The sequence below is a fragment of the Anoplophora glabripennis genome, unplaced genomic scaffold (assembly GCF_000390285.2).
Source record: "Anoplophora glabripennis isolate ALB-LARVAE unplaced genomic scaffold, Agla_2.0 scaffold968, whole genome shotgun sequence".
Lineage (NCBI taxonomy): Eukaryota > Metazoa > Arthropoda > Insecta > Coleoptera > Cerambycidae > Anoplophora > Anoplophora glabripennis.
In genome coordinates this window covers 113,462-120,843 of record NW_019417121.1, presented here as the reverse complement: position 1 = coordinate 120,843, position 7,382 = coordinate 113,462, and the positions used below count along the sequence as shown (strand labels likewise).

At 33.7% G+C, this 7,382-nt stretch overlaps 1 protein-coding gene across 1 annotated transcript in view; it reads right to left on the bottom strand.

Annotated features, from left to right (window-relative positions):
* The window catches only part of LOC108913162 (monocarboxylate transporter 2-like), a 63,451-nt gene that overhangs the window by 34,155 nt on the left and 21,914 nt on the right, over positions 1 to 7,382 (bottom strand). The gene's annotated exons all lie outside the window — the stretch shown is intronic.

Sequence of the window (7,382 nt, the reverse complement as noted above, 5' to 3'; positions counted from 1 at the left end):
AAATAATCATACATATTAAAAATAATTTAGGTACTTACTAAAAATTCAGTAATTTTTAAACGCACAAGTACAAAACAAACTACAACATATGCTCAAAATGTCCACCACCAATTTTGATGCACGCTGGACACCTTGGAATCCAATTTTCGCGCACTCGCTGGAAAACACCTCAAGGAAAAGTAAGGTGGTACGCAAAAACACTCCAACACGGTCTAAATCCAGATACCAACACCAACTGAATAGCGTATTGCTGGACAGCTTAGTACCTCGTGTTACACTCCGCGCCGTTGTCCCATTGCTCGATATGAATTTATCGAATTTTAAATTTATTACAACGCTAATTATTTTTTAGAATTAAGCATAAAGAAGTTCAAAAAACTGATATACATCGTATTTTAAGGTATTTTATGCACGCAGTTATGTCAATATTCCTTAATTAATCGAACTTTTGTACATCAAGTTTTTTTGTTTATTTTAATGCATTCTATCGTCTGTTAAAATTAAAGCAATCAATATTTCATTCGACAAAAATATGTACAGAAAACAAAAATTTTGCATAAAACATGTTGTGTAAAATTAGGGGTAAAGCTACATTATTTTTAGATAAATATATTTTGTTAAATATGACAAAGTATTTTAGAATAATATGTAAAATTTGAATTTACATCGTAGTACATCAGATTCCAGTAATGCTTTTTAATAAAACATAGTATTACATTACATAGTACCTAAGTAATGTCAATCCTGTCGTTCTCCAATTTTTCTATAAAATATGAGCCTTTCGGCATGGCGCCGCATTTTGGCAAAGAACTGCAGAACTGCCGCAGGTAAAAAGGCAACAAGCGAAACAGACGTGAAATAGCAAACCAGATTACAGGAAAAATTTATTAGCTGCAGTCGGAAAATAAAATTATCTGGGAATGTTTCGCTTTACTGACTGGGCGGATTTATGTGGACGAGAAATTATGATTGCGAGACGAAAACGGGGCATACGCTTTTTATTTCAACGGTAAATTAATTACAGAGTAAATACTGAAATATAACTTCATTGGTGGAGAGCTAAAATAACGAGAGTTTAATAATTTAAAATGCTGAGGGAAAAATTCTAAATAAGTATTAAAGATAAATGCCAAAAAGTCACAAGGGTTTTTATTAGGGTCTTTAACGCAATCTGTTGTGCATAGATGAATATGGTAAAAATTCCATTAAATTTGTCACTTTTAATCAAGAAAAAAGAAATTTAAATCCTTACTATGGTAATTTCACTGCTATTAGACGTACAAAAATTGAATGAAGCTTTTTTTCACGGGTGAAAAACGGGGGAAACTATATAGGGTAATAAAAAGGATCCATGACCTGGATTGGAGGATCTAGAAACACATTCATCTGAAATAACGTTTTGCCCAATACCAAGCACTCGTCGGAGAGAACTCTGATTACTGATCGGAATGATCACCTTTAGGGGAGGGGCAATGTAGAGAATCACCTTAGTGTACTTTTTTTATATCTTTTATAACTTATTTGTTTCTAGATCTTTCATTTCTTTCTTCCATGTTCTTAAAAGCTGTTGTTCTTAAAAACCTATTAGTCCAGTTGCTAGAGATTTTGAATTGGCAGTAATTCCGAGGTGCTAGTCAATCAGGAAAAAAATTGTTCTGCACGGGAGCGGACCTGAAAAATTTGAGAAATGGCTGGAAAACTGCAAAAATCGTATTTCGTGAATAACTAGAAAACTTGAGAATTTCACCAACATGGAAATGATCAAAATAAAATTCTCTACAAACAATGTTCCTCTTGATTTTTATAGTGCGCTATTTTGGAGTTATTTAGGCATTTATATAAAATGAAGATTCTTATTCTTATGCGAATCAGCCAGAAAAACACAAAGCGACGCTGCACTAAATGTGCGACTACTCCTTCGCTTCTTGATGAAAATGCACGAAACAAAATGTATTCAGAAGGAGGAGCTCCAAACTTTCCTTTTATGTGCTATTTTACAGGGAAAAATAATTCGTTTTATGTGGGATCATCGCCAGTAGAGCTTAATTGGCAGTCGTTTGCGCTTTTGTACAAAGCTAATTGGGCAAATATTTATCAGTATAAAACCAACCGAAATGCGACATGCGTTTTTTATTAATCGATCCCGGCAAAAATTTGCCTGTGTTTTTATTTCATTCATATTTTTGAGCTATAACTAAGAATTGGCTTTACTTTTTTCTTCCAGCTCGGAGAAAACATCTAAATGTTATGTCTCAGTATACATTATAGTACATGGATTTATTCTTTGACGAATATAACATGATAAAATCATTGTAACTGTTTCGTCCATCCGTCATTCCGACCAATGTTAAATATTCCCCCGCTTCGCTCCTGAAGCACTTCTAAATGTACATTTTTGTGTCCCATTAATTATTCCTATAACTTCTGGAAATTCATATTGGACAAAATATTGTTCGATTACAACTGCCTCATTACCTCGGCCATTCTATAATTTGTGGAGACAAGTTACTTAGCAAGTATGTAACTTTTCTGGTTGTTGTAGAGCTTAAGGCAATGCAAAATTTACCAGAATCATGGATGAAATAATTAGAAATGGCAAATTTTTCTTCAATTCTATTAGCTACTGCCCTGATGCTAACATGGAAAAGTTAAAAAAACTTGGCCACTATATTCAGCTACAGTAATTTCAAAGTAGTTCTTATTTTTTACTCTTTCTGTTTCTTAGAGTAAATCTATTTCGTCATCATTCAAGCTGGACAATGCGTTTAATAAGTCATCTAAATCACTGGACTCAAAATCGGACATCTGTAGTATTTTAAAAAGTTTATTTAAAACACCGATTTTTTTTATATTCTATTTTTTATTACCACAAGTAAAAATTCCATATTAATAATACAAGAATTACTATTTCTTCCTGTATAAAATGTGACTATTTTTTACTTACATTAAACTAAAATCGTTAACAAAATAATTATCAAAACACAAACCTTACTTATAGGTTAATATTAACAAGATCGCGTCATAAATTTCTTGAAAACTAGTTTCTTTCTACGAACAGCATATTCTTCTCGTAAAGCTAATGTTTTTTATTATCTATTTAGTTTAATTACACTCCGGAATGACATATTTTCATGATTTATATAATTCAAAGTAGCTTACATTATTTATTTTAAAATTTTTAACACATCACAAAAATGACATGATTGATTTATAATAATTCAAACTGCCGCTTTTTTATCTCCCCCCCCTAAACGGGTCGTATGGGACACTAGCGCCCTCTCATTTTTGTAAGATTTTTGTTTACATTAACGTAGCATCCCGTTCATGATCCCAAGCAAAATCATACGCCGCAAAGCGAAGAAGTTAATCCTACCCTCCCTGGGTCCAGACACACGCAGAGGCAGACCGGGCAGTTATTTATTTATTTATTTATTTATTTATNCAATTAGGGGGGGGGGTCAAATTTTCGTTGGGATACCCTGTATAGTACTAAGTAATGTCAATCCTGTCGTTCTCCAATTTTTCTATAAAATATGAGCCTTTCGGCATGGCGCCGCATTTTGGCAAAGAACTGCAGAACTGCCGCAGGTAAAAAGGCAACAAGCGGAACAGACGTGAAATAGCAAACCAGATTACAGGAAAAATTTATTAGCTGCAGTCGGAAAATAAAATTATCTGGAAATGTTTCGCTTTACTGACTGGGCGGATTTATGTGGACGAGAAATTATGATTGCGAGACGAAAACGGGGCATACGCTTTTTATTTCAACGGTAAATTAATTACAGAGTAAATACTGAAATATAACTTCATTGGTGGAGAGCTAAAATAACGAGAGTTTAATAATTTAAAATGCTGAGGGAAAAATTCAAAATAAGTATTAAAGATAAATGCCAAAAAGTCACAAGGATTTGTATTAGGGTCTTTAACGCAATCTGTTGTACATAGATGAATATGGTAAAGATTCCATTAAATTTGTCACTTTTAATCAAGAAAAAAGAAATTTAAATCCTTACTATGGTAATTTCACTGCTATTAGACGTACAAAAATTAAATGAAGCTTTTTTTCACGGGTGAAAAACGGGGGAAACTACATAGGGTAATAAAAAGGATCCATGACCTGGATTGGAGGATCTAGAAACACATTCATCTGAAACGTTTTGCCCAATACCAAGCACTCGTCGGAGAGAACTCTGATTACTGATCGGAATGATCACCTTTAGGGGAGGGGCAATGTAGAGAATCACCTTAGTGTACTTTTTTTATACATTTTATAACTTATTTGTTTCTAGATCTTTCATTTCTTTCTTCCATGTTCTTAAAAGCTGTTGTTCTTAGAAACCTATTAGTCCAGTTGCTAGAGATTTTGAATTGGCAGTAATTCCGAGGTGCTAGTCAATCAGGAAAAAAATTGTTCTGCACGGGAGCGGACCTGAAAAATTTGAGAAATGGCTGGAAAACTGCAAAAATCGTATTTCGTGAATAACTAGAAAACTATTGAGGATTTCACAAACATGCAGTTGATCAAAATAAAATTCTCTACAAACAATGTTCCTCTTGATTTTTATAGTGCGCTATTTTGGAGTTATTTAGGCATTTATATAAAATGAAGATTCTTATTCTTATGCGAATCAGCCAGAAAAACACAAAGCGACGCTGCACTAAATGTGCGACTACTCCTTCGCTTCTTGATGAAAATGCACGAAACAAAATGTATTCAGAAGGAGGAGCTCCAAACTTTCCTTTTATGTGCTATTTTACAGGGAAAAATAATTCGTTCTATGTGGGATCATCGCCAGTAGAGCTTAATTGGCAGTCGTTTGCGCTTTTGTACAAAGCTAATTGGGCAAATATTTATCAGTATAAAACCAACGGAAATGCGACATGCGTTTTTTATTAATCGATCCCGGCAAAAAATTTGCATGTGTTTTTATTTCATTCATATTTTTGGGTTATAAGCATTGGCTCTACTTTTTTCTTCCAGCTCGGAGAAAACATCTAAATGTTATGTCTCAGTATACATTATACTACATGGATTTATTATTTGATGAATATAACATGAAAAAACCATTGTAACTGTTTCGTCCATCCAAATTTGAAAAATACTATAATACAATAAAATAATAAATAAGAAGAAATTGTCTTTATTTATTTGTGGCATTATAAATGTTTGTTATAATTTGGATATTTTGCCATAGTTTGAAGAAAAAAAAAAAACTGGAAAAATAAACCCTTGTACCGATAGGGACAATCAAGTGTCAATACTGAAAACTTTTGCCTAATAGTGAGATGCCAGAGACATACATCTACATGTATAAGTCTGGTTACGCACTGAAAAAACAAATACACATCACAATAACACTATGACGTTTCTGAAACCTCTAGTTTTGTTATCAAAGCAGAAGTGAATTAGAAAAGTACTGAATATTAGTTTTTCGCTACATTTTCTGTTTAACTAATAATCTGTTCTCAAAAGTATTGACCCTAGACTATCCTATTTGTATAAGGGTTTACTTTTACAAGTTTTTAAATAATATATAGAGGATATAAGTGAGAAGTCGTTTGCATACGGTAGATGGCGCTGTAATCAGTTCACAAAGTATAAAGTGTTGCCTACTCATTAGGAGCTAAGTAGTAGTAAGCTTCCAAAACGTTAAGTGGCGCTGTTTCGCGGTTTATTGGCAATATTAGGGACATTTCATTCTACGTTAGTACTATATTTTCTATGGTCCAGAGTAGTGATGTAGTGATTGACGATATCGTGATTTTTCGATATCAACGTGATTCGTGAATGCGATTTTTTAATATCAGTGATTTTAAACCGTGACATGATCACTTGCTCTCCAAGTCCATCCCGTACATGGTCCCAAGCAAAATCATACGCCGCAAAGCGAAGAAGTTAATCCTGCCCTCCCTGGCCCAGACACACGCAAAAGCAGACCGGGCAGTTATTTTAAAAATATTAAATTATCTGTTGTATAGAAACAATAAATTAGTTGTACCTGACCTCACATGTGCTTATTCTCACTATCTCGAGTAATGTAGGAAAAAGAAAATAAACCCAAAAGGTCATTCGAACAATAAAATAATAATAATAAAAATCCAGCAAGCTCCTACAGTAACTCTATTTTCATTCGATATATTCAAGTTAAAGAAACACCCGAAAAAAGAGGCAGGAATGAAAACGCCCGTAATAAAGATTGCCGGAGGAGAATACAGTATTAATACTGTCGAAAATTGTAGCTCAGAATCTACTCTTTCTATCTATTATAGGTACTGATTTTCTAATTTGGATATTTGGGCAAGGAACTCCCGATGTGAAAAAGTGTGAATGTCACCTGAAATGCTCTCATCAATTTTGACAATCAGATCAGGCCTTAAAAGACGAAAATGTGTTGAGCAACTTATAAAGAACCTGATACTGTAAAATAGATAAAGTTAAAACGTTAGAAGCGTGCAAGTCTGTGGAAGAAAATGTATATTTTGATATACAGGGTGTTCCGGTACTTGATACAAAATAGTCGAGTACAAATAGATGAGGTCAAAATAATATTAGTTCTTCATATAATTTTTTTTTGATACGGGCCTGCGTTAACAAGTTACGGGCCGTCAAAGATGAAAATTAAAAAGTTATTTTTATTTATAGTCTCTAAACTATTAATTTCAGCATGATGCAAATCTGGCGATCGATAACACATGCGTACAGCTTGTTTATGAAACTTCATTATGCCCAGAACACCAGGGACGGACTATGCCCAATAATTAACGACCCAGAACTTTTGCATACATGACAATTGCAATCTGCCTGTATCAAAAATAAGTTCCCTGAAGAATTTGCCAACGATAATATGCTCTTGGTTCAACCCGGTAAAATCAACAGTTTAGGAAACGGCGCCTCCACCGTTTTTTGTTTTTAATTTTTAATTCGACATAATTGCTATGTTAGAAACGTACATATTTATAAAATAAGAGCCTAGAAAATCTTACTGTCTGCTAATGTAATTTTCAATAACAAAATTTGACAAACACACGTTACACATAACACAAAATAGAAAAAAAGACAATGCAAATTAATTCTTTGTGGCAATTCATCCCTTGTCTGTACACATGTTGAGTACACTAAACTTTTCAGGTATCCTCACAGGAAGAAGTCCATCGGGTTAAAATCTGGAGAAAGTGGTGGTCATGAAATTGGGCCTCCTCTCCCAATCCATTTATTAATAAACACAATGGATAAATAATTTTTTCGTACACCAATATTGAAATGGGGAGGAGCCCCATCGTGCATAAACCAAACGTTTCTTCGGGTGTTTAATGGAACATCGTCCAATAGTGGCTGCAAATTATTTTGCAAAAACTCCAAATATCGATGTTCATTCAGACGT